This window comes from Jaculus jaculus, chromosome 1 (assembly GCF_020740685.1).
Source record: "Jaculus jaculus isolate mJacJac1 chromosome 1, mJacJac1.mat.Y.cur, whole genome shotgun sequence".
NCBI classification, from domain to species: Eukaryota; Metazoa; Chordata; class Mammalia; order Rodentia; family Dipodidae; genus Jaculus; species Jaculus jaculus.
The window spans coordinates 252,276,256-252,303,860 of NC_059102.1; positions in this window are offsets into that span (position 1 = coordinate 252,276,256).

Here is a 27,605-nt window from a genome sequence, read left to right on the forward strand (position 1 = left end):
TGGTGATGAGACTCCTTCTACTTGGATGTCTAGTTCTTATCAAAGGTCCCAGTACACATGTGTAAGCCCTATTTATTAAGCTCCCTTACCCCTCTACTTCTGTCCTCAGCCCCTATGTAAGGAGGACCTTCTCAGTTTCCCTTCTCTCTTCCCAGTATGGAGAAAGTTTGTTTGGGCCTTTCCTACTCACCTTCCCTCTTAATCCTAATTCCTCTTTTTTTTTAAATTATTTAATTTTATTTTTATTATTTGAGAGTGACAGACAGAGACAGAAAGAGAGAGAGAGAGAATGGGAATGCCATATCCTCCAGCCACACCAAATGAACTCCAGACACGTGTGCCACCTTGTGCATCTGGCTAACATGGGTCCTGGGGAATTGAGCCTTGAACCAGGGTCCTTAGGCTTCACAGGCAAGCACTTAACCACTAAGCCATCTCTCCAACCCCCTTAATCCTAATTCTACTTAACATAAATCTGTAATTTATTCCTGTCTGATAGTTTGAACAAGGGCTAGAAGCTGGAATTCATGGAGCTGATGGCCTCCGGAATCATTAGAGATAGTCATTCCTTTGTAGGACTCTAACTCCATATCATCATGAGTTCCCAATTTGAGTTCCACATGTTCTTCTGACAAGTTTATTTATGAACTGTTGTGTAATGGACACACAAAGGGTGACAGCTAAATATAGTTTTTTTTTAATAGATTTGTATAAATAACACATATAGTTAATTATTATAAATATGTATGTACATATGACAAAGATATATGTGCGAGTGTGTGTGTGTGTGTGTGTGTGTGTGTGTGTGTTTGATGGTGGTGGTTTGATTCAGGTGTCTCCTATAAATTTAGTTCTGAATGCTAGGTTCCCAGCTGATAGAGGCATAGGAATTAACACCTTCTGGGGGGAGTGTATTGTTGGGGGTGGGCTTATGAGTGTTATAGCCAGTGTCCCCTTGCCAGTGTTTGGTACACACTCCTTTTGCTACAGTACACCTTATGTTGGCCAGGGGGTGATGTCCACCTGCTGCTCATGCTGTCATTTCCCCTGCCATTGTGGAGCTTCCCCTTGAGTCAGTAAGCCAAAATAAACCTCTTTTGCCTATAAGGTGTTCTTGGTTAGATGATTTCTAGCAGCAATGTGAACCTAACAAACAGTAAAGTGGTACCAAGGAGTGAAATTGCTGCTAGAAACCTGACTGTGTGTGACCTTTGGCATTTTGGAGCTGATTTTCAAGAGGAATGTGGAAGGGTTTGAAACCTTGGCCTAAGAGATGCCTTGAAGTGCTATAAGTACCGATTGATGAACTACTCTGGTTAGAGGTGAAAGCCCTGTACAAACACAGTGGAGATGTCAGGACCATGAGATGGCTGCTAAGGAAAGCTACCAGCCCAAGTGAAGTTTTCCAGGGCTGTGAGTAGCCTAGCTGGAGGGCAGAATTGTAACTCCAGAGAAGTTTTGCTGGTTAGAATTAATGGACATGGATACTTGTCACTGGCTAGTGTTGTTGGACTTGGAGCTACAGTTTGGTGTTTGACCTATATATATCATCTATTGCTTGACTAATCCTATGCTATGCCCAATGCTATCTTTTGTAGCATGACTGTTTATTCTGTGCCATTATGGGGTTTTGAGGGATTTTTTTGGTATTATGACTCAGTTAAAACATCTTAGACTATGTTAATGTTTGAACATCATTGGGATTGATAAAAACCATGGGGACGTTTAAATTTGGACTGAAAATGCATTTCATTTTTCATCATGGATGGTTATCAGTTTATGGGGCCAGGGGCAGAATGTGGTGGTTTGATTCAGGTGTTCCCCATAAGCTTAGGTGTTCTGAATGTTAGTTTCCTAGCAGATGGAGATTTGGGGAATTAATACCTCCTGGAGGGAATGTATTGTCAGGGGCTGGCTTATGAGTATTATAGCCAGTGACCCTTGCCAGCATTTGGTACACTCTTTTATTGGTACAGTACAGCTTATGTTGGCTAAGGGATGATGTCTGTTCATGCCATAATTTTCCCCACCATCATGGAGCTTCCCCTTGAGCCTAAGCCAAAATAAACCTCTTTTTATTTTTTTTTTTTTCCCACCAGCTGCTCTTGGTTTGGTGACTTCAACCAGCAATGCAAACCTGACTGCAACAATTTGTATGTATTGAATTAGGTTAACCATTATAATAGGGTTTATGAGGCTCAAGAAGAGCCCTTAAACTCCAAATCCTGAGTTTGTATCTGTTTTTACCAAAGAATTATGAATAAACAAGACTGTGAAGGAGAATCTTTACATTTATTCAGGGAAGTATGGAACCAAGGGAAGGGAAATGAATAATCCAAGTTGTCTGAAAGCATATGTGGGAGTGAGCGTGGGTCTAGAAGAAACATGAAAAGGGATTTAGAGAGGCATGAAAAGAAAGTACAGAGAGCTCCTCCCGCGTGAAAGGCTGAAGGGGTAGAAAGCCCATGATGGAGTAGAGGTCAGTGTCTCCCCTCATCTTGGCCCAGGTAGGCTTAGCATGACAGGAACCTGGAAGTTCAGGAGAGATGAAAAGTCAGCCAAGAGAACCTATCCACCTGATAAGGATGTATATATAAACATATTGTGATGGGCTCTATCCTCAGAATCGGGTGGGTCTGTGATAGAGCTGTTTGGCTGAGCTAGGTGAGAGAGCTGAATGGGCAGGCTGGTTCATGCATTGAAGTCTGGTTCTGCAGAAGCAGGCAGGCACGCTGTTCCCTCTTTGGGTCCTTAACTTCCCCTCATTATGGTATTCAAATTCTGTACATTGGTGCACAAAATATTCAAATAATGTAACTCAGAGTCCAATCAAAACCAAGTTCAAATACTTGTCAAAAGCAATTCTGATGTCAACTAAAAACACTGGGAAAAAATAGACTAATATAACACTAAATGATTGACAGGAAGACCCAAAGTAGGCAAATAGTTTGCAAAAGAAGGTGGAATCTTATCACTATAGTGATTATACCATGTCTGAGCATTCCATAAAACAAAATTTTCAAACATTAAGAAATCAATAAGAAAAATTATTGTCAAGGTAAAGAGAAAAAAAAAGTACTAGCACATAGAATATGAGGAAGAACTATTGTACTACAAATGTCTTAACAACCAGAATAGAGTCTACTGGAAAAGGGATTTTAATAACATCATCAAAAAATATTATTCCTCTCCTTACTTTAGGAGAATTTTATCAGCTGTTCACTGTAATAGACAGAGAGGACACGCACCATTTCCCCACCTTCTCCAGAACATTTACCATGCATACTTCTCCCCTGCAGGAAAGAGTACTGGAGGTGGAGGGCACCATATACGTACGGGAGGATAACCCCTCTCCAACACCAAGGACAAGCTTGGGCTTCATCACCTACATCACCTCAATCCATGTCCTTCCACTACCACAATTTCACTTAAAACTTTTTGGAGAGAGTTGCTATGAATTATAATTCACCTGGGCCCATTAATACATAAAGAGCAAATGTCCAATTACTGAAAAGCCTCCAGCAGACTTATAAGGCCCTCACCTGCAGCATTCTAGGTCACTCCCTATAAAAGATTTTACCCTACAAAATCATTTTCCTTCACTATAGGAGGTGCAGTTTGAATAACGTTCATCCTCCTGTTGTCCACGCCTTTGATAAGTTGTTGTTCAGGCTTGAGAGCATTTCAGACACTTGAAAACACAGCATTTGACATTTTGTCATTTTTACCCCTAGGAACTGCAGCTGACACAACTCTTGCCACATTTGCTTTGGAAGTGATCCAGACATAACTCCTTTTCAGTTTTCCTTTACAAGTGATGGACATAAGAAATGGCAAGTCAGGGGCACTGGCAAGATAGCTCAGTGGTGAAAAGAAATAGATTGTAAGGCCTGGGTACATTTCCCCAACAATCAGGTGAAGCTGTCCATAATGTAATGCATGTGTTTGTGATTCCAGCAACCTATGCCAGTGAAAGCTACAGTCAGGAGAATGTAAAATTTAGAGCCAGAATTATTTGTAAAAGCAAGAGATTCTATCTCAATGAAATGTGATGTGAAAATAACTCCTCTAACCACCCATGCATGATGTGCCACATTTGTGCCCACACACACACACACACACAGGGAGAGAGAGGGAGAGTGTCAGAAACAAATAAAATTTATATACAAAGAAATGACAAGTAAGTACCCCCATTTCATTATCTGTCTTATCTTTTTCTAACCAATGTAAAGATTAACATGGAGGATACTATTTGCCTGCCCTTTTTCCATTGAATTTCAGTTAAGTAGAAGCTTTCCTTCTGGATAGACACCTTTGCCCCAGCATCACATATCACATTAAGAAGACAGTCATCCAGGGATTTCTGTGTGGTCAACTCACCTCCACTCATCTTTGATTTTAAGGTCCCTGTTTATGTGACGAGTACTATCATGTTTCTTGGGGAAATATAATGAAACATCTATTCACTCAAGATGTGAAGGGCATTACAGAGTCAAAGGAAGGATTGTGCCCACATTAAGCTTGGTGAATTAGTGAGTTTACTGGTATTACTTATAGAAACATGGGTGTCTCAAAGGCATCAACATTATCAGGAAGTCTCCTAGACAAAGTATGAATTGTTCACAAAAAAAAATCTTCACCACTAATCAGTGTCCCATTAAGTGGTATGGGGACCACTATGAGATATTGAATAATACTTTTGGGAAAGAATTGGCCTCCACAAGGAAATTTGTAAGAGGCTCATTCTCACAGAGGTCTGGTATAGTTGATCACTGCTGCTTTTTCAAAGCAGTGAGGATGCTCATATATACCCTGAGAGAATTCAAAACACCGCATCATTATAAAGACAGGACATTCCACATATAGAAAGCAAGAGAAACTTTGGCTATTATCAGTAAAGTTTAGCATAGTCTTCTAAAATGTGATTGACTGTGGGGTGGATATCTGACCACTGTCACTGATGAGGTCCATTGTATCTTTAATGAACTCTAGATGCATGATTTATGAGTGAATGAATAGGCTAAAAGTGATCAACTAGCTGTCTAATTTCATTCATTTATTAAATGACAGAGCTAGACTCTGTGCCTCTTATTTCCTCTATTTCAAAAATACTTAGAAGTTACCTGGTTCCTTTCATCAACTTCACCTACTGATTCCATTTCCTTATTATTTATAATGTTATAGTGGATTTAAGAAGAAACTTATCAGTTTATGTGAAAATGTGACTACATTCAGCTTTTTAACTTCAATAGTTTTACTTCAACAAAACTATATATTATAAACATATAATGTCACAACTGTAAACTTCTCCAAAGTTATCTTATTCTGCTAAAGTCTTAACCATGGCCTACCTTCTGTGCAAAGATAGTGAGATAGACTCTTGATATTATATTATGTGGAAGCTGTAACTTGTATGCTCCATGTTGTATTATGGAAAAGGAGAGTCTTACCAATAGATAGTCACAACTTCCATCCATTTTCATACCTTCTTCAGAGGAGAGGAAAAAACATGGCCATTTATTAGCTCATGATGGCCTCCATTTTTAAGAAGTCAAACTTAAAATGATGCAGGAAGTCTTTAAAACTTTTTAAATCTGTAATTTTAAGTTGTTGAATTAATTTGTATCACTTTTTATATAGAATCATCAATTCTGAATGATTAGCTGGCTGTTCTGAGAAATGTAGGTAGTAGAGCTTCAGATACAATTATCTCATTTTCAATATTTGCACCATGTAATATTTAGCCTTTGTTTTCCATTTTAAATTGGAATAATCGAGTAAAACAACAATTTCTCAAGGGCATGTTATCCATGTAGAATATTTATTTAGACCTTTTATAATTTCATCAAGTAGAGTATGGTCTTAATTAAATGTCATATGTGGGGGAAGTATTTCAGATGCAGCAAACCTTCACAATTTACATGAGATACAAGCTTCACCGTTAATTCATTATGAAGACAAAATCATTCTGTTAAGAATAAGATAATTTTGGTAAATTATGGTAACTTCACATACCCAGCTGTTTGATGATTTAGTATACCAAATAAAAGGTAGTGGATTTTGGTTCATTATCTCTTGGATTTCATATTATTTTCCCAATCTTTATCAAATGTAAATATCACCACATAAAGACTCTTAACCACACAAAATGTTAATATGAAAATGACAGGTAATTATTGCCTTAATTTATGTGCTCACGCGCTAATGGATTATTGACAGTTACTGATATCTTTATAATAGACCACCAGGAAAAATGATTCATAAGTGCTGTATTTGGCTGTGCTGAGATATGCAATTTCCTCTCAGGATGAAATATATCATTGTCATGATAGCCTTTCAGAATTTGTAGCCAGGGACTGGAACATATTAAGAGGAAGTTGAGGAATAACACCTCCATTTGGAATTAGTATACTGTCTCTATATGCTGAGAGAATCAAACTAGGAAGTTTATTGATGAAATATTATCATCTATGTGTCCACATCTACTTAAGCTATGACTCTCTTCATAGTTACTGATCCATGCTCTTATATTTACTTTATGTCATATGATGTTGGTGAATGCAAATTCAACAGACATGAATCTGCATACATCCATAAAGGAAGTAGAAGTAAATGTAAAAATATTCACTCACCATTCTGCAGTTTGCTGAGTTACCCTCTATTAATCTTTTCTATACTTTGTTCATACCAGCTTCAAGTACTCAATCCTAAATTCATAATTTTTAGGGTCAGTTGGTAGGAGTCACTTAATAATTTTCTGTCTCATTTGTAATAAGTAGATATTTCTTATTTTTTTTTTCTTTCATGACTGGATTTTTTTTTCTAATTTTCCTTTCCAATTAGTTCTTCCTTAAGGAAAAGTATTACACATAAGAAAGCAGAGACTTGGCTGAGCAATAGTGACGTATGCTTGACATCCAACTGCCAGCCTGGCACTGCACTTTGTTCAGAGCCACTGCAGGTAGGTAGACTTAATTAGAGGAGATTTGGAGTAGGCATTATTAAATAGGGGTTTGGCCAAAGATGCTAATTACATATCTGATGAGTGAGCACATGTGTTCCAAGAGAAGAAATCTAGAAAGATATTTAGCCAAAATTAAAAATCCACAGATAAAACTGATAGTAATATCCTATTACACTATAACATGACCTCAGAACCTCATGGATTTAAACAATTTCATGGTATTCAGTGTTTATGTTAATTATCAATTTGACAAGGTATAGTGCACCAACTTTTCTCTGTTTCAAAAGCTTTTCAAAGGGATAGAGAGACATATCAGTAGGTAAGAGAGCTTGCTGTACAAGCATGAATATCTTAATACCAAAGTCAAATGCCAGACGTGATTGTGCACATCTTGTACCCAGAATGTTGAGTGGGGCAGAAACAGGATGATCATTGGGACTTCCTAGTTAGCTGATTTAACAATAACAAAATGGAAAGAATTCATAGTCATCCTCAGTCCTTGAGACACCCACACCATGGTGTATAGTTTGACTGTAGGCTCCCTGGCTGGAAGAGTTGTCACTGAGATGGACACTGGTTTCTAGCCCTAAGGTTGTTTGGACACAGATCTAATTTCCATCCTAAAGGTATATAGACAGGTTTGAGGTCTGCATGGACTCCTAGTTACTCCAGGCTCATGCATGCTGGTTTTGCTGTGTGGGTGCTGGTGCTGGTATTTTGCCTGCTATAGATTTTCCTCTCTGCTTAGATGTATGGATACAGAAGCCTCAGCCACTGATGAAATGGATGCCACTGGTGGATTTGTAAGCTTTTAGTAAACCCCTTCCTTGAATAAACTGTGTCTGGTTTGGACGTTTGTCCAAAATCATGAAGCTGCCTATAGCCCATGCCCCTTACCTCTCTTTCTTCATTATGATCATGGATTCCTTTTTAAATCTGTACAGTGCAAACTACTGAAAGAAAATAACAAGTATGATATCAGCATTTTGAATATTATACTTCCTGCTAAAGTGATAGGATAGGCTCCCAATAATTAGTTATAAAAGGAGAAAATATTTTTTGCCTAATATATAGAAAATCAAGAAATGGTTTGTAAACTGTCCTGAGTTTTTTTTTTTTTTTTTTTTTTTGATTTTCGAGGTAGAGTCTCACTCTAGTCCAGGCTGACCTGGAATTAACTATGTAGTCTCAGGGTGGCCTCGAACTCTCGGCAATCCTCCTACCTCTGCCTCCCGAGTGCTGGGATTAAAGGCGTGTGCCACCACGCCTGGCTATCCTGAGTATTTTAAGAGGTCTCTCCAATAACTCTTTATCTTGAAAACCAGTATCATACATATCCCAAATACACATTGTAATCACAGTGATCATAAATAAATGGGAATTAGAAAGGCTGAATATAATTCTCTGCCAGATATTCCTCTAACAAGTTCATTTTTTATTAAGAATGATGTTTCTTACTTATTCCTTGAAGTGGTGGGATAACCATTACTTTACCAGGACTTATTATTTCAAAGACTTACTACTCAGTTTAAAGGCATGATATCAAGAAAACTCAGACTCTCAAAGGTTAGATTTTCTTTACTTTACTGTGTTATTAATCTAGACAGCAAATAAAGTCTAATTCTTAAATATTGGGTTTTGGCTTAGAGTAATATTCTATGAACTTTATCTTACCTTAATATAATTAGTTCATTTAATCAATGCTTTATTAACCTGTGCACATCAGGAAAAAGCAAACAAAAAAAACTTTATGAGACATAATTTAGCCAAATAAAAATCATTGGATATATGTATTTGTCCTGGATCATTAGATAAAATGATATAAATTAGGATTGGGCATATTTTCACTACTCCATTTTACAAAAATGGGACACATTACTTATGTGCTTCAATATAGCATTTATTCACTCTGATATGAAAGCATCTTCCTTATAACAGCTAGCAACTTAATTCTGGTCATTCAATCACCACTGGTAATTGCAATGGACAGATTAACATGTCTTTTGAAAGAAATGTATATGGAATTTTAACACCAGTTGCAATTGTCAAAGGAACATTATAATTTTAAAAAACAGAAAGGACATATACTCCCATGAGCAGTAGAAAAAGCATGTAACATTACATATTCAGAAAGAAGGACTACCCAGACAGAAGGATGAATCCATTACTGCTGCACTGTCAAGGCCAGTTTAGAAGTAACACTTGGATGAGCACTTGCATAAACAGGAGAAGACAGCATCAAAGGATAAGAAGCCACACAATGACCCAGGTCCATCATGAATTCTACTGAGACTGCAAATGGTTATGAAGGAAAAAGAGTCTAGTTGAGATTTCTGGAAGCAAGGTGCGAGGCCTGACTCTATTCACCCCCCAAGTTCATGAGTTATTAAATGTTGGCCAACCTGAATAGTGGTTAAGAAAGACCATTAGTGCAATGGACTTGATCAGATGAATCAATTTGAGAAGGGGACTAAATATCTGAAGGTTGTCTCCTGGCAACATTGCCAGCATGTAGTCAGAATTTATTTCTTCTGGAGTGTTCTTGGATGTGTGCTATGTACACCAGTATCAACCACACCTAATGAACAGCATGGAGGAATTCCATCACTATATCCCTGACAATACAGTCTCAGGCACAAATAAAAATTACTATGTTTTCATTTACATGATATATAGATAATAATCACCAGTACTAGGTATTTAAGAAGGTTTTACTGCTGAAGTTGGGCACACAGACTATATTATAGATAACATACTCTTTTCTAGTCCAGAGGCTAGATGCATGGGTATATTCTAGTTAGTATGAAAACAATATGTCAGATATATATCAAAAATGAGTGAAACTTTCTAAAGAAAATTAAGGAGCCCATTCAATAAGGAAACAAGATAGTATACATTTAAAAAAAAAACAAAAAACTGAAGGTTGATCAAGGCATAAACTAATAATTGGCTGTCTGTCGACTATGTGTGTGGGAGTATGCATTCAAGGTGAGAAGTATATTTCTTGTATCTTCATTTTTCATTGACAGCATATTTTATTTTATTTTTTAATTTTTTATTTATTTATTTGAGAGCAACAAACACAGAGAGAAAGACAGATAGAGGGAGAGAGAGAGAATGGGCGCACCAGGGCTTCCAGCCTCTGCAAACGAACTCCAGACGCATGCGCCCCCTTGTGCATCTGGCTAACGTGGGACCTGGGGAACCGAGCCTTGAACCGGTCCTTAGGCTTCATAGGGAAGCGCTTAACCGCTAAGCCATCTCTCCAGCCCGACAGCATATTTTAAATTAATACTTCCTGCATTTTCCTTGCTTACATGCAGCCACAGCAGGTTGCTTTGTCATGAAAATTTGGTTGCTTTCTAAAGTAGGCCAATATCATAACTCTTAAAAGATGCAAATTATGATGAGATCTGTTTCTAATTGAAAATGCTATCTCCAAACTTTTGAAATCATTCATCATTTAAATCCCACCTAGAAGTAGATATGTAAATGAGGGACTCTTTTACTTTGAGCTGTAAATACAATTCCATATTTACTTTCATGCAGTGAAGAAATCCTGCGTTTGTCTAATTTTACATGTATGTATATGTGTGTGTGTGTGTGTGTGTGTATCATAGTGTATATATACTAGAGGGATAAACATGAATTTGTTTAGAATTTCTGAAGTAGAGAAGCTCTTATTTCAAAAATACTAGTAGATAGCTTAAGAGATAATTAACATACCATCAAAAATTTTAAACTGAGGTTCACTGACCCTTAAAAGAAAAAGGAGGGCCTGGACAGATGGCTTAGCAGTTAAGGCATGTGCCTGCAAAGCAAAAGGACCTCGGTTCAATTCTCCAGGACCCATATAAGCTAGATGCATAAGGTGGTGCATGTGTCTCTGTGTCTCAAACAAAATAAAATATTTTTCAAAAAGGAAAATAAGGTCATTAGGCTATCTGTGTTTAGATCAAAATATACATTAACGCTGTAGAGTTTGTGACTTTATACAAACACTTCAGCAATCCAGGTTATGTGCTTTTTTTTTTTTTTTTTTTTTTTTTTTTTTTGCTTTTTTTCTCAGCTGAAACAGCCACATGTGCAAAACAATTAAATACACTGAAGAAAATTTGATCAAGTAGAAGTTTTATAAAGCCACAGTAGGTCCACATCTTAAATCATACTATTGGTATATTTTTTTTTTGTCTGCCACTTATCTAATTCCAAAATGGTCACCCCAGATGCTACTGTTTAGATATGTCTGCAACCCAGTCATGCTTACATTTCATATCTTGTTCACTTTCAACTAATATAAATCCTGTTGACTCACCAGTCTGTCACAAACACCCACAGTGATGGTTTCAAATGAAAGTAAATTCTTAGTTCCCACAAAGAAACTTTCAAAATCTTTCCAAATTCCATACTGTAGGTAGACACAGTTATTTCATTGATGTCAGCTCATAGTATGTCACATTTCAGCCAACATTACCTTCAGGAATTGAGTATATATTTGATAAGTGTCATGTTAGAGAACAACTATTTTCTTCCCAATGTAAAAGTAGAATGTGTTTTTCTTTTTCCTCAATTTTGTGTGTGTGTGTGTGTGTGTGTGTACACACACACACATGCAGGTGTATGAGTGCCACCGCACTGGTGCTGAGGTGAGAAAGCGACTTTCTGTTCAGTTGTCATTCTCCACTTCATTTAAGGCAGAGTCTCTTATTAGTCTTGTTTTTCAAGAGCTTCTGAGAGAGTCTCCTGTCTACTTCCAAGCCACACTGTGGATACCTTGGAATTGTACCAGCCTATTCCATCTTTTACAGGATCAGCTGTTTTAGGGCATCTGATCCAGATACTCAGAATTGTCTTGCAGGTACTTTATCCACAGAGCCATTTCCCAAGCCATTAAATGTGACATAGTGTGAGCAGGGATGTTTGGATACATTTTTATCTTAGGGTAATGTATTTTATGACTATTTGCTAATTATATTTTTACTGCTTTTAAAACTCTCACTGTGTGTCCCACATTGTGTGGTTCTTGGATCAATGAAGAGGAATAAGGACTTGCTTGTCAACTTGAAAAAATACCTTACACATGTGACAAAGAAAAAGGTGAGGGCTAATGATCTGCTTTTGGTAAGCATCGGTAGGTTTGTGGTATTTGGTAGTGGTCATTGACAAGTAAAGCTATGATAAAGTTGTGAGTTCACTGAAATCATTATAAGATACAGTATGGAAGTGTCTCCAAAACAATAATTATTTTTTTTTAAAAAAATGAGTGTTAAAAAAGAACAAAGGAAAGAGAGAGAGAGATAGGCTGGACTTGGAGAGAAAATGAGAGTGAGGGAAGTCACAATAAAGGGAAACCATGATGCAAAATATTTGTTTTCATTCAGCATTTTCCTTAAGAAAAGTTGTCTAACTTACAATATTGGCTCCGTGTCAAAATATCATTCTAAATTCCTTCTCTTGAATAAGTTGTATTTCTTCCAGTTGCTGGAAAATTACATTCTTCAGCTTTCTTTCTCTGGTATTGACAAATGGTTAAATGGAAAGGGAGGTCAGAAAAAAAAATCAATGTGATTGTACGATCCTCATTACTAGGTCAGCCATGTCTTGGCCGTGCATACTCAAGCTACTTTGCTGCTCTGGGTAAGACTTTGAAAAGGTTGCTTGCTGGCTAAACTGTCAGCTTTAGGGAAGAAAAATTAGTTTTCAAAATTTATCTACACTACAAAAAAAAAAAAAAAAACTAAAGGAAAAACTGTGCATCACATCTATAATTCTACTGTTGATTATTATTCTAGAAATAAACAAAGCAGAGGTTATTTGTCAGCAATTTCACTTATAATAAAACTACATTTGTATGCATAATTTTTGCCCAGATCTTTGGGGGATCATCTATGTTACATATCATTTCATATTTTACTTTATAAAAATGAAAATTTTGCAATGAGGAGTCAACTTGTTTTCAATTTAAGCTGAAGGACTGAGCCTCAGTATGGTCCCAGTAGCAAGTGTTCAGGATGTAAGGCATTTGAATCTTTAGAGCAAGGGTACATCTTTTAGTATGGAATATAATTTATTCTAACTTTGAAACAAGTCTTTCTGTCTTAAAGTTTCCATATGACTATATCATTAAATTTATCGATTTGTGGATACCTCTATAGTTAGATGTGTATTTGGGAGATAGTTTCTGTTTTTAATCTAAAATTTATATTACGTAGTAGGCATAGCAGATTGTTTTCAGCCAAAACCACTAGTTCATTTGAAAGAAAAAAAAAAAAGGAGCTGGGGAGAAGGCTTAGCTATTAATGGTCCTTGCATGCAAGCCTGCCACCAGAATTTGATTCACCAGCACTCATGTAAAGCCAAGCAGATACACATTGGTATATGCATCTGTAATGCCAGTGTTTCTAAGGCAATGGAGACACAGTCAGGAGAATCTTGATGTTCATAGGCCAGGTAGGCATGTACACATATATAAGCAAAATAAAAAGAAAGACTCTGACTCCAGCAAGGTGGAAAGAGGATACAAAACCCTCAGGTTGTCCTCAGACCTCTACATATATACTGTAGCATGCATGTGCCCATATACACACATCATATATACATACATACATACACACACACACACACACACACACACACACACAATGTATACATTAAAAATATCAACGCCCTTCTCCTCAGTGGTTTTAACTTAATTCATTTGGGATGACCATGTTGCATCTACAAATTTAGAATTATTTTGGAAATTTTCATGTCAAATCAGGGTGAAGTATTCCTACTCTGCCAGGATCATACTCAGAATTTACTTTCTCTTTAAGATTTTCATCTATGATATAGTTTTACTACTAATATCATATAATTTGATTGTATAGATAAGTATTCACAACCTCATGTGGAATACCAGCAACCCTACCAAGAATGGCCCTCAGTTGAATGGGGACAGGAAGAAGGGAAATGATGGTAACTACACATGATGTGCCCATAGAACGTATATCAACAATAAAAATGATAAAATATAAAAGAAAGTTAAAAAGAAGAAATAAATGTTATTTTATTATGATTAAATAATAAACACTTGCTAAGAAAAAAAAAAAATAAATGTGACAGGAAAACAACATTAATCAAATTTTGGAATTGAGACCATTGTTTATATTAAAGTCTTATCCTGAAGTCAGCTTTAGTGCTATATTTATAGATAAGCACATGCCAGCAATAGGCTAAGTGCCGTCACATGATCCCAAGCTGTTGTTCCTCATAACACAAAGAAGAGGACTGACTAATCAGCTGGAAGGACACAGTTTTGTAAAAATGTAAGCCTCTTACAGATTATATATATACACATATATGCATATATATATATATATATCACTTACCACCAGTGGCAAAAGGATCATAGTAAAAGTCAGGCTTCAACCTCGAGGAGGAAACAGATTTAGGATTTGATTTGGAGTCTGCAAGAATACCAAGGCATTGACCTTGGGTCTTGGCCTTCATTGTTGCCCTCAGTAGTGCTGTAGTTCAACTTCTACTGCACATCTTAGTGACTTCTCCTTTAGATCTGACTCCTGAGGTTGGTTGCTTCTCCTTTTGTGAGGAACCCATGACAAATATAGGACACAGCATATCTATTCTTCTTGCTCTTTGATTCCTTTAGCTCCCAAAATATAACCAATTAGTCTAGTCATGTATATGTAAGTTGAGTATATATGAATAATTGTAGGCAGGATTTGAACCTAAGAAATGAGGTCAGATGACTGAAACATTTCAATAAACTAGAGCATGAGTAAGAATACATTTCACTGGAGGTTTATGTATATCTTAAAAGGGAACCTAATAAATCTATCAAAATGTTTCAAAGTGGGAAATGGCAAATTGGTTTAACCAAGTCAAGTCAGCCACAACAGAGAGGTGCATGTTTTATACACACACACACACACACACACACACACACACACACACTCACCCCCACATCACATTATTGTTCTTTAGTGAAATGTTGTGTTTGGAGAGCTTCCACCAGTCTTATTGTGTCCAAATCTGTCTTCTTGGGGTGGTGAGCAATGAGCTTTGGAGGCACATCAACTCACATTTTTGGTTGTCTGTTTTTGTTTATGCTTTCTTTTTTTTTTCTGCTAATTTTCCCTTCATTTCTCACTCTACTCTATTCTGAACTTTTGTTCCATTAGTTTTTTAGATTTTCTCTCCTGTTCAATAAATAATAATTTATGACTTTCTATTTATATTTGAGAAGACATTTTTAGTGTCAACTCCAAACCCTCTGTTTATCTTCTATTTAAACTACCAAGTTCACACCCTTTAAGTCCTTTCCCCACTGTCCTGTTGGGAGATCCGTCTCATCTCAGGTTCTGTTCTAACAGTCAGAAAGTTGCCTATGTGTATAAGACTTATTTTTACCCTTTAGAAAATGACAGCTAAAGAACATTTGAGGAAAACTCTTACTTAGAATGGTGGCTATATGACTGCATTGACTTTATTACCTTTTCATACATCTTATCAGAATGAATCCAGCAGATTCCTCTATTCAACATACTTAGATTAACATACCTCACAAGGACACACATGTAAATCAATTTTAAGGAAAGGTTTATTCTCATAGTTAGCAAGGGATTGATCTGCTCCTTGGAGCTCTGACTTTCATCCTTAGTTGTGTATTCTCACCAAATGAATGTACTGCGTAATCCTGCTCTCTCTCTCTCTCTCTCTCTCTCTCTCTCTCTCTCTCCTCTCTCTCTCTCTCTCTCTCTCTCTCTCTCTCTCTCTCTCACACACACACACACACACACACACACACCTATCTATCTCTGCCTGTCATAATGTTTTTGGCACTATATATTATCATCCTAAGAATAAATTAAAATTTTAAGTTATTAGGAAAAAATAAGCAACACTGTCAAGAGTTTATAAACAATTATATCCCATGATACATGTATATTCTGCATCCTGGAAGTATTTTGTACCTATTATTATTTACAAAGGAGTTTGTCATTCTTCGTTTTTTCTTTCCAGCACTTGAAAGTAATGCATGGATTGTTCTTTGCATAACCTGTGATATTGTTATAGAATCTTAAGGAAGTTTGGATGCATTAGGCACAAATAACATTTTCTGTGAATGTTGAAATTCTATGATCTAGTTCGATCATTCCTCCTTTCTTCAGGGGCTGCTAGTAATTAGTCCTTTGCCTGCTTTGCAAAACAGCAAAACTTCATTTAGTTCTAATGAATTTTCCCTTGTTGTCCAATAGTCCTGAATGAACATATCATCTTATCACCCCAAAACACACATCCTGATTGAAACCCAGACATACTCAATATTTGATAATTCATTCTTCAAGCCTCAATTTAAATATTTCTTGGAGAGCCAGGACAATAACCCTTTTTCTCAATCAGAAAAAAATAATCAGAATAGTAGCTTAATATGAGGGAATATCAGTCTCTGTCAGTGTCATAACATCTTCTGAAGAAGTGGTGTTTTAAATATATTTTGGAAGTGTGGAAAACTAAGCATATTGCGAAAAAATGTCCACTCTACCAAAGTAGCACATCATATTATACTATAAAGTCTATAATGTTTTCTTAAAACACACATGCACATGGATACATTAAAAAAACAGGCTTTTCTCACCACCAAGTCAACTATACTCAGAACAGAATATGACTTAGGGAGACAAAGCATGTCTTTATAAGTATCCACAGTCCCATATTTCCAAAATGTAAAAATCAAGTCCTTTCAATGCTTATATGGTAGGTAAAATTGTTTTCAATTATATTAGGTGTTTTACATGGGTATGATCATTTAATAATTAATGGACATATATATGTATATATCTGCATATATATATATATATATATATATATATATATATGTATATATAATATATACTTATGTACATACATGAATACATATATTACATACATATATATTACTTTATTACAAACCATTCATGATAACAAACCATTTGAGAAATTTTGCTAACAGTAGCCCCCTCTATAAGGTTGGGGAGATGATTCGGCAAATAAAGATGCCTTGCTGCAAAGTCTGATGGTCATGGTTCAATTTCCAGTACCTATGTAACGCCAGACACACAAAATGCTGCATGTGTCTTAAGTTTTTTTTTTGTGTGTGTGTGATGGCAGGAGGCCCAGATATGTCTATACTTCCTCTTTATCTCTATGTTTCTCAAGAATAAATAATTTTTTAAAGGAATGAGTATACAGTAGCTGTGATATAATTTAGTTGCATCTTCTAGGCCTTCATTTCATCTGAGGGTAGAGGGTAGCATGTTTGAAGTGATTCTGGCAATCATGTATTAAAGGGAAGACCATGGTTAGTACCTGAATTTCCTCAGATTATATGGTGGTTTGAATCACATGTTCCCCATAAATTCATATGTTTTGAATGCTTGGTCCCCAACTGGTGGCATTTTTGGAGGTAGAGCTTTGCTGAAGGAGGTGTGTTGCTGGGGAAAGACTTAAGGCTGTTACAGTCAGCCCTGCCTTGCCAGAATGTAGCTGATTCTTTCCTTGCCACTATCTGCAGCATAGAGTTGATGCCCAGCCTCTAGTTATGTCATCATGAAGCTTCCCATCAAGACTGTAAACCAAAATATAACTGTTTCTTTTCATCAGTTGGTTTTGGTCAGGTGTTTTATCCCAGCAATGTGAAGGTACTACAATAGACTACTTCAGGTGATAAATTCTGTTTCTTGTGTCTGGGAAAAAAAAAAGGAAATAGACATATTCACTACTAAAATAAGAAAAAGAAAAAAAAAAAACAAACAGTGAAAGCACTTGAAAATATTTTTTTTACATATAAAGGAAAGAAAAGCACAGGAGCTATCTGAAAAGGATGTGATGATGCTCTTTGCATAAAATACAGTGTTGCAATTATGTAAAAGTATTTTCACTAGGAGAAAGGTTTATGACATGCAGCAAAACAGTTCTATTTTTTGTTTGTTTCTTTTAAAGAAATTGAACCATTAATGCTGTGTCCTCTTTCTCCTTGCCGTCTGCTTCTGAGTCCCCTTTATCCTCTCCTGATAGACAGACATAAATTCAATTACCAAACCAAAAAATGTTTTTTTTTTTTTCCACCTAGACCCCAATATACTCTCCTCAAACACTGCTTCTCTACTGCCATCTTGTGGGCAGGATGCCATCATGCAGTTCCTTTTTCTGACCAGTATTAGGTATAAAGCTGGTATCTTCCCAGAAGTCAAAATTAGAAATTGTATCAACAGATACTCAAAAGAAACTCCACAGCTCACAGCTTCTTACATTCTATGTAGTTACATCCTGTGATCTATACATAAACATTTTATTTTTATAAACAAGTATTTACTGTTATTACGAAATAGCATTTGCAGTAAGTTCCCATGTATAGCATAGCTATTATATGCACCCTGATATACTACGAAGTTAAATAGTATGATACATTTAATAATCTAGAGACCACATTCTCAAATATCACTGGTGATGGCAATAAGATTAACAACATTGGGTATTTTTCATCCTATATCTTATTGACCCTTTCTCCTATTCACCTTCTCTGTATTTGTTTACTTCTCCTTCAGTCCCTATTCATTATGAGTATAAATCAGGCAATTTAAACTTAACTACCAATTTCACATGTAATTCTTGTTGTATTTTTTTTTAATATGGTGTGTGTGGGGAGAGGTGTTTAATGTGGTGGCTTGCATCTATGATGGGGATGTGTGTGTGTGTGAGAGAGAGAGAGGGAGGGAGAGAAAGACCATGGTTAAGTCAAGGCAAGTATGTGGAAGTCAGAAGACAACCTTAAGTTTCTGGTTTTCTCCTTCCACTTTGTTTGAGATAGGATCCATCTTGTCAATTGTTGTCTTGCCGAGAAGGACAGAATAGCTGGTTCCCAAAATGGGGATCCCCCCCTTACTGTAAATACATGGGAATTACATGCACTTGTGACATTTTTATATCTAGACACATATGAGTCCAAAGTATAGTTCGCAGACTTGTGGCACACATGCCTTTGACCACTGAGTCAGCTTCCCATTCCCAGCTGAAGGTGCTTTTGGGAGGAAGAGGCAATTTGGGAGGTTGGGCCTAGTTGAAGGAAAATTCTCTCGTAGTATTTTCATGAGGCATATGCAGGGAACCTGGGCTGTCCTCTACTGCTTTCTTTCTTTTTTCTTTTATTTATTTATTCATTTATTTATTTTTCTTTATGGACATGTGAGGATCAGTTTCCCTCTACCAGGTTATTGAACAAGGATGAACTACCTCATAGGAGGCTGGAAAGCAACTAGGAACCAAACAGTGTGAAAATCTGAGCTGAAATAAATATTTCCTTTGGTTTATTGAAAAAATAAATAAATGAATGAATGAAAAAATATGAGGTATGATATCTTAGAACTTTAAATACTGCAGATTTTCCTTCTGACTATTATACCTGGGATGCCCATCACTCATGTTATACACTAGAGTCAAGTTTTTCTGCAACACTATAGGGAAGTAAGTATTTGTTAAGATTGCCTAAGAATAACTGGGGAAACAATCAAAAGTGCTGTTTTCTTGGTAAACTTGGTACCAGCACAGCAGTGAAGGAGAAAGAATAATCAACTTCTTCCAAACCAGATATCCAGAGACATAGAGGCTCCCAAGGCCTCATCACTGAAGTAGACCTAAAATGAATCCAATATAGCTCAGGGAAATTTGCAGAAGAAGGGGCGGAAAGAATGTCAGAGCCACACGTTGGGTCAGGATACACAGAGACATTGCCTCCTGTTCATAACTAAGGGCTAACACCACAAAGCATGACACATTTTCTACAACAAGGAGAGTCCTTGCAGAGGGGGCGGTCGGGGAGGAGGCTAACAATACCAACTTGACTACATTCACTGAGTACAAAACTATTTTTTAAAAATAAATCACAAAATAAAATTAAAAAAAAGATTGGCATGATATGACCTTTGCACCAGAAGGTGTTAAAGAACACCCTCTGCTTCTACCCAGTGGGTCCCATTCACACTCCCCCCACCCCCTTAGTAAGGCAACAGAAATGTCACCATGCCTTGCCATATGCCTTAGGGGATGTGGTGTTGTGGGGCAGTGTTTTGCTGCTCTTTCACCAGAATTATGTTTGTAATATGTCCTGTTCTGTACTTATTTTCCCAAATTGTCCTTGATTCTATTCACCTTTTTCCCTCACCTTCATTGCACAGACACTTCAAAAATGAGGAGATTCATAAATAGCACTCTTTTGTTTAACATACTGAAATTTGTATTTATATATTAGACAATAACTTTCTAATGACTCCATTCCACAAAACAATGCTTTTCTTCCAAAACATAATTTCCCAGGGTATATTCTGTGGAGTACTGACATGATTTGAAATTTGTAAATTTAAATTGTATATCTGTGTTTACCAGTACATGTATGTATGATTTTTTTTTTTTTATAGTCAAGGATGGAAAAGTGGCAAGCCATATGCCAAGGAGGAACCAGTACAAGGTATATTTACATACCAGACACTGAAGAAACTTTTAATAATTAACAGGTATTTTGCTTTTCTGAAATATATTTGATTTTTACTATGAATAAAATGATTAAACAACTCTGTTACATTAATGTGTACTTGCTTTCCATTTTTTAGGATTTTTAAAAGTCAGAAGGGCATTTCACTGGGCTGAGGAACTCCTGTGGGGTGAATGCAATGTGCTACTGCTCAAAGGGACATCTACATCTCAGTTGGTCACTGACTGTACAATGAGCATTGAGCTGTGACCCCAGTAAGGGATTCCAGAGTGAGCAGTGAAGTGAAGAAAGTGAAGATGTGAAAATGAAATGAAAGAAGCACCTGGCTTTAACCACACTGTGAAAAAGATGAAATATCAATTTGACATCATAGTGTGGGATTGGATGTTCAGATAGATTGTACACCCCTGGCTAAAGTGAGTTTGCTTTGGGGAGAAATATTATTCTTTGGAAGAATGGCATGAAGAGATGGAATGGTTAAGCCAAAGTTTTCAGAATTTTTACATTGCTTGAAAACAGATTGAATGATGTCAACTTAGAGATGGGAAAACAGTCTACTCGTTTTTTTTTTCATATTTTCTGAATTTGTGAAGACCTGCATGTGTCTTATTGATGCTTTTTAAGAGGTAACTAAATTAAATTAAGTCAATGGCTCTTGTGTGTACATGTTAGAGACATATTATAGTTTGCGGATACAGGGAACATAGAGAGGTGTAGAATTTACAGATACTGAATTAATTGTGAATTTGAACAAACCCATAAGGTAGATACTATTATCTTCCATGATTCTGAATCTCCACTTCTTACAAAAAATTAATAGATATATTTGGCAAATACTAAAGGTACTGTAAAAGGTGACATCTTAAGGCAAGATTTATGCTGGAAGTTTTAAGCTTTGAGAGAGTATCATTTTTCATGGACTCTCAGAGTAAAGCAGAAAACATTTTTTGATGTAGGAGAATTCTGTTTACCTGCTCAGATCAGGAGTTCCAGCACAAGTATGGAACTTGTGTGTTTGCTCCACTTGTTTAGAATGCAATGCTTATTGCTATTTCTACCCAGAGATTTAAAAAAGTAGGACACAATCCATCTATGGTGTCACATGCAATTATTACACTGGTGAATTGCTAATGAGGCAAATCTAAGTCCAAAGTGGTATTTTAAATAAAGCCCAGGAATACATGCATGCACAAGCAAACATAGATGGCAAGGCATTCTATTAAAGCACTGAGCAGCCATGCTCTACAAGCTAGCATGGGTGCCAAGGATGAGAGGCAAGCAGGAAGTCCCATGATTCTTGTAGTCACAGGAACTATTAGTGTCTGGGAAGAAGATATTGAGAAAGGAGAAAACATACTGCATGATAGAAAGACAATCCTAGATTGGGTCATAAAGATAGAATTGTGGGTAATCAATTTTCACCAGCTACCTTTCTGTTGAAGGATAACCAGGATTTTTCAGAGAACAAAGAACAGGGATATCTCAGGGAGGAAAGGAGCTGGAATTAAAGTGCATGGAAAGAAGATAGAGGGAAGGAGGGCTGCTCTCAATGTTCAGAAGCTGGCAGAAGGCATTTTATAGAACGAGGGGACAGTTAGTTTTCCCATACTATTTGTGTTACTTCTGCATCATCATTGTGGACAAATAGCTGGCAGAAATAACTCAGTGAGAAACTATTTACTTTGCCTCATAGTTTCAAGGAGATTTCAGTTGGTCCCAGCAGCGAAAGTATGTTGACACGAGTGGCTCTGGCCCTGCAGTGTAGAGTGTATGGCCAGATAGGGTGGCTTCTACCATGCAGACTAGACAGCAGAGCAATCAGGTGGGAAGGAGGAGTAAGTAACTATCAATGTAAAAGTTCCTTGCAACCTACTTCTCCCTACCAGGCCCCCTTCTTAAAGACTCTATAGCCTTCTACATAGTAAGGGGACATTTCACCTTCAAACCACAACAAAAGTATTTGACACAATGCTTGTAAATGAATAAAAGTGAAGTCCATGGACATTGATAAACAATTATAAATAGAGATCTGTTATTGAACCAGCTAATGAGCAGGTGAGGAAATCCATATTTCATACTAATGTTGAGAATATCTTTCAATTGTGTTTTGTTTTGTAACTACAACAAATTCCGTGGCTAAGGAACATTCAGACCAGTGCAATACATAGAATAAACTCGGGAGGAAGATTCTAGAAGACTATTCACAGTAGGAATATAATTCAGAAAAAAAAATGGTGCCATATACATAATTTATAATTTTATAGTAGCTGTATTATAATAATTAATATTTTGACAGGAGAAATAAAATTAAAAATATGCTTGTCTCAATAAACAAACCACATCTTTATCCATTAAAATATAGTTGTTGAGATTCTTTAGTCCTTTGTCCACAGTATGTTATTACATACAGTGTGCTTTTTTTTTTTTTTTTTTTTTTACTAATACTAGGCCAGATGTGAAGTACTTACGTTTCAAACAATCATCTTTTGTAACCCATTGGTGTCTTCCAAAATCCATAGGTGCTCAAGTCTCTTGTATAAAATAGCATATTTTATTTGCATATAGCTTATGTACATGCTCCCAAATTCTTTAATTTTTCCTTATGTGATTTAAAATACCTAGTATAATGCAACTGTAATTCAAATATTATGTAGTAATGACATAAAGTCAGTACATGCTCAGTAGAGACAGGATTCTTTTTATTACTAATCTTCTATTATTATTATTGTTTTAATTTAGAGAAAGAGAGAGAAATAGAATTGGTGTGCCAGATGCTTGTGGCTAGCTAGTGAGCTTGCCTCACCTTTGTGTGTTTGTCTTATGTGGGATATGGAGAGTTGAACATGGGTTTTAGGCTTCACAGGCAAGGGTCTTATTTGCTAGGCAATCTCTCTAGTCCTTTCTGACTCTTTAAAAAAAAAAAAACAAAACACATGAATGTATTCTCTTACAAGTCTAGAAATAACTTATTGTCTAACCTAATTAGCAACAAATAATCTGACTCTTTTTGATTAGAGATTGGTATATTCCAAAGATGTGTGACCTGCAAATAAATAAAGCCAATGGCCCTCAGTAGGTGCATATGGTTATTGATTACCACTCATCCCTAAATTCCAGATTCTCAGGTTTTGGTCTCAGAAATTATTGTGGGAAGACCTGTCAGATTGTAAAAATCTTGGGTCATATCTCAATACTACTGAATTATAAATATACCGTTGGGATAAGGAAGCCTAGCAATTTTACTTTAACCAGAGATCCTGATCATGCTGACACATGTTAAATTTTGGGGCACATTACTGGAGAGACCTGTTATAGGAAGTGCAGCCACAGACTGTCAAAGTCAGCATCATGTACTAACATTGCAGAAGTGAAATTTTAAAACCTAAATCAAGAAATTACAATGCATATTCTCTAATAATTGTAGGAGAGTTATGTATACACAGAGATTTAAGTCAAGTCTCTAATCCAGTAAAGAATTTTTATAATCTGAGAAACATTAAAAGTATAACACAACCTGATCAGAGGGGGCATGGGACAGTTTTCCATTTCTGTTATAGTGTTTACTATTTTAGTTATTCTATCAGTTTATAACTCACAAAATGCATGATGATTTGTAACTTATAAATTCTGTTGATGAATATTAAAAATTTAGAAACTTTTTCTTCTACAATTACTATTGGCCCCAAATTAAAAATATCAAGTAACCAGTCTTAAGAAAACTTTCAGGCTGGAGAGATGGCTTAGTGGTTAAGCTCTTGCCTGTGAAGCCTAAGGACCCCGGTTCAAGGCTCGGTTCCCCAGGTCCCACGTTAGCCAGATGCACAAGGGGGCGCACACGTCTGGAGTTCGTTTGCAGAGGCTGGAAGCCCTGGCATGCCCATTCTCTCTCTCTCCCTCTATCTGTCTTTCTGTCTGTGTCTGTCGCTCTCAAATAAATAAATAAAAAATGAACAAAAAAAATATTAAAAGAAAACTTTCAAGTATGTGGAAAAGTTAGAAAACTTTCAGTGAGAACTTGTGCACTTATCATTTATATTCTATGAAAATTATTCTTGCATTATCATATGCTAACTGCTATTCTTCACATATATTCACAAATTTTGCTTGTAATCCTTTTACAATTAAATTAAATGTCTGTATACTTATCAGTGAATTATGAAAGAAATTTATCACACTCTATCGAAATCCATTTCACTTTTTTTTTTTTTTATTCAGGAGGAATTTTGTATGAGTATATCATGGGTTGGTGCCATCATTATCCTCCTCTCTGCCCTAATTCCATTGAAAGCCTTCCTCAAGGGAATTGTTGATATTCACCATGGGGTTGTGGATTATGAGAGGTGAGCACAACAGTCAGTCATTTTGATAGGGAGGTAATACCTGTGAACATTCCCTTCTATACTGCACCTCCTACAATCTTTCTGCACCCTCTAGACAAAATTCACTGAGCTGTTATGCATGTGTTTTAAGTCTAATTTAGCGTTAATGTCTCAGAAGTTTCTGGATTTCTGCTTTGTTATGTTTTGAGTATCCTCAGTATTTGTATCCATGACCCTGGATCAGTTTGTCAGGCTTACCATGGAAGCAGTGCTCTTGCTCATCTAAGCAGTGCCTCTGTGGTTTCAAGTGAGCCCTAGCTGATAAGTGAGGGGTAATTCAAAGTCTTTCAATTCATTTTCTGATACATTTTCTGAAGAAACTATTGACTTAGATGAAGTCATAGTTTTCATTGAAAACACCATGATCAGAGCAATTTGGGCCCAAAAGAAAAAAGTGGCATGTCTCTAAAGGTGAAAATGCATTATAATTCATGTTCTACAAAAATTTTATTTATATAATGTAGTCACTCAAATAAGATTTTATATGAGGTGAAATTTACTTTTCCATAGTTTGTCTTTATCTTCCATATTGTAATTCACTGGATAAACAGAAACATTTCTTTTGAATTACTTAAATGCCTTCATGAAACAGTAATTAACTATGGTTGGCATATTTCTAGACATTATCTTATGGCTGTGATTTGAATTGTCTTGTGAAAATAATATCACATGTTGATTATACAAAAACATTTTATTTTAGTCATGAGATGATAAATTTAAATAATATTACTTCAATCATTTAAAAACATTTTTGCTAATCTAGATTTTTTAAATTTCTATGTAAATTGTTTCACAAAACAAATTTGTGGAACATTTATTGTGACTGTGTTTATTATCTCACATATAAGTAAGGAAGTTTGATATCTTAATAATACTGAGTCTTTTAAACCTGGATAATGGCATGTAACAATTTATTTTAAGTTCTGTAATTTTTTTTATGACTAAGAGAGAGGGAGAGAAAGAGTGACAGAGAGAGAGAGAGAGAGAGAGAGAGAAAGAGAGAGAGAGAGAGAGATCATTGGTGTGCTAGGGTCTCCAGCCACACTGCAATCAAACTCCACACATGTGTGCCACCTTGTTTGCATGTGAGACCTTATATGCTTCTGTCACCTTGTGTCTGGCTTTCCTGGGATCTGGAGAGTAAAACATGGTTCCTTAGGCTTTACAGGCAAATGCCTTAATCCCTGAACCATTTCTCCAACCCAATTTCTTCAAAGTTTTAATTACTAAGTTCCTGTTTTGTGTATAGCTATCTAGTGTTATGTGATTGTTTGTATGTACCTATGTATTTTTATGATGTAGTGTTGTAGGTTTATATGTAAATTAAATTTTATCATGATCCTGCATTGTGAAGCCTTGCCAAACACATTTTAATATTCATTTTGCATTGTATTAGATATTTAGGATCATAGACACATGCTGTAGATAAATGAGTTAGTTTTGTTCCTTTCAAAGTCTTTCCTTTTGCATTATTGGAATGGCAAATTTTCAGTACAATGCTAACCAGTAATGTGGAAAAATAGCCTTACCTTGATCCAACCAGAGACAATGTACAGTCAGCAATGAAGAGAAAGTAATCAAATTCCACTGTTCCTCATGATATTGGCTATATTAGCTGTTTCTCTTTGTATGTTTTGAAATGGAAAAAAAAAACAGTCCTCTATTATTCTACTCTACTTCACTCCATCCCATTTTTAGTTTGCAAGAAGTTTTATCAGTGAGTTTTGCTTTTCTTCTATACAATGTGTTCCCTCCTTCATTGTCTCCTCACAAAACTTCACTGAGACCACATCTAAATGACATATTGATCTTTGAAATCAGTGTCTAGACATTTGGTAGAACTATTTGAAATGTAGGATTCTATGTTTGCACAAATAAACTTATTTACTTAAAATCAGTTACAGGACTGCAAAGATGGCAAAGATGGCTTGTCAGTTAAGTCCTTGCCTTTGAAGCCTAAAGACCCCAGTTTGAGGCTTGATTCCCCAGGACCCACATTAGCCAGATGCATAAGGGGGCACACACATTTGGACTTCATTTGCAGTGGCTGGAGGCCCTGGTGCACCCATTCTCTCCCTCCCTCTCCCTCCCTCTCTCTCTCTCTCTCTCTCTCTCTCTCTCTCTCTCTCTCTCTCTTTCTCTCTCTCTCTCTCTTTCTCTCTCTCTCTCTTCCTCATTCTCTCTCTGTCTGTCTCTCTCAAATAAATAAATAAAAATGAACAAAAAATTAAAAACAAATTCAGAACAAGGAGATAGTTCATGTGCAAAATTCTTGCCATGAAAGATTTAGAATCTGAGGTTAAGATACAGTATCATTCCTAAAAGCTGGGTCATGTCGGGGCATATGGTTATAATCCAAGTACAAAGAATATGGAGATAGATAGTTCTGTGGGGCTCACTGGCACCCCATTTGGTGGATGCTAGGCCACAGTAACCCACTGTCTCAAATTGATAGTGGTCAAAGAACAATTCCTGAGAAGACCCTCTGCCTTCCACATAGACCCACTCTCAGGTCTGCACCTGAACAGACACATAAACACACACACACATACACGCGCGCTCGCACACACACACACACACACACACACACACACACACGAGAGAGAGAGAGAGAGAGAGAGAGAGAGAGAGAGAGAGAGAAATAGATCATTTAGTCAAAATAATTACTAGTTGTAGAACGAGGCTATTAAGATGATCATTTTGTATTGGCATGTTAGATCAAAGTACTATCATA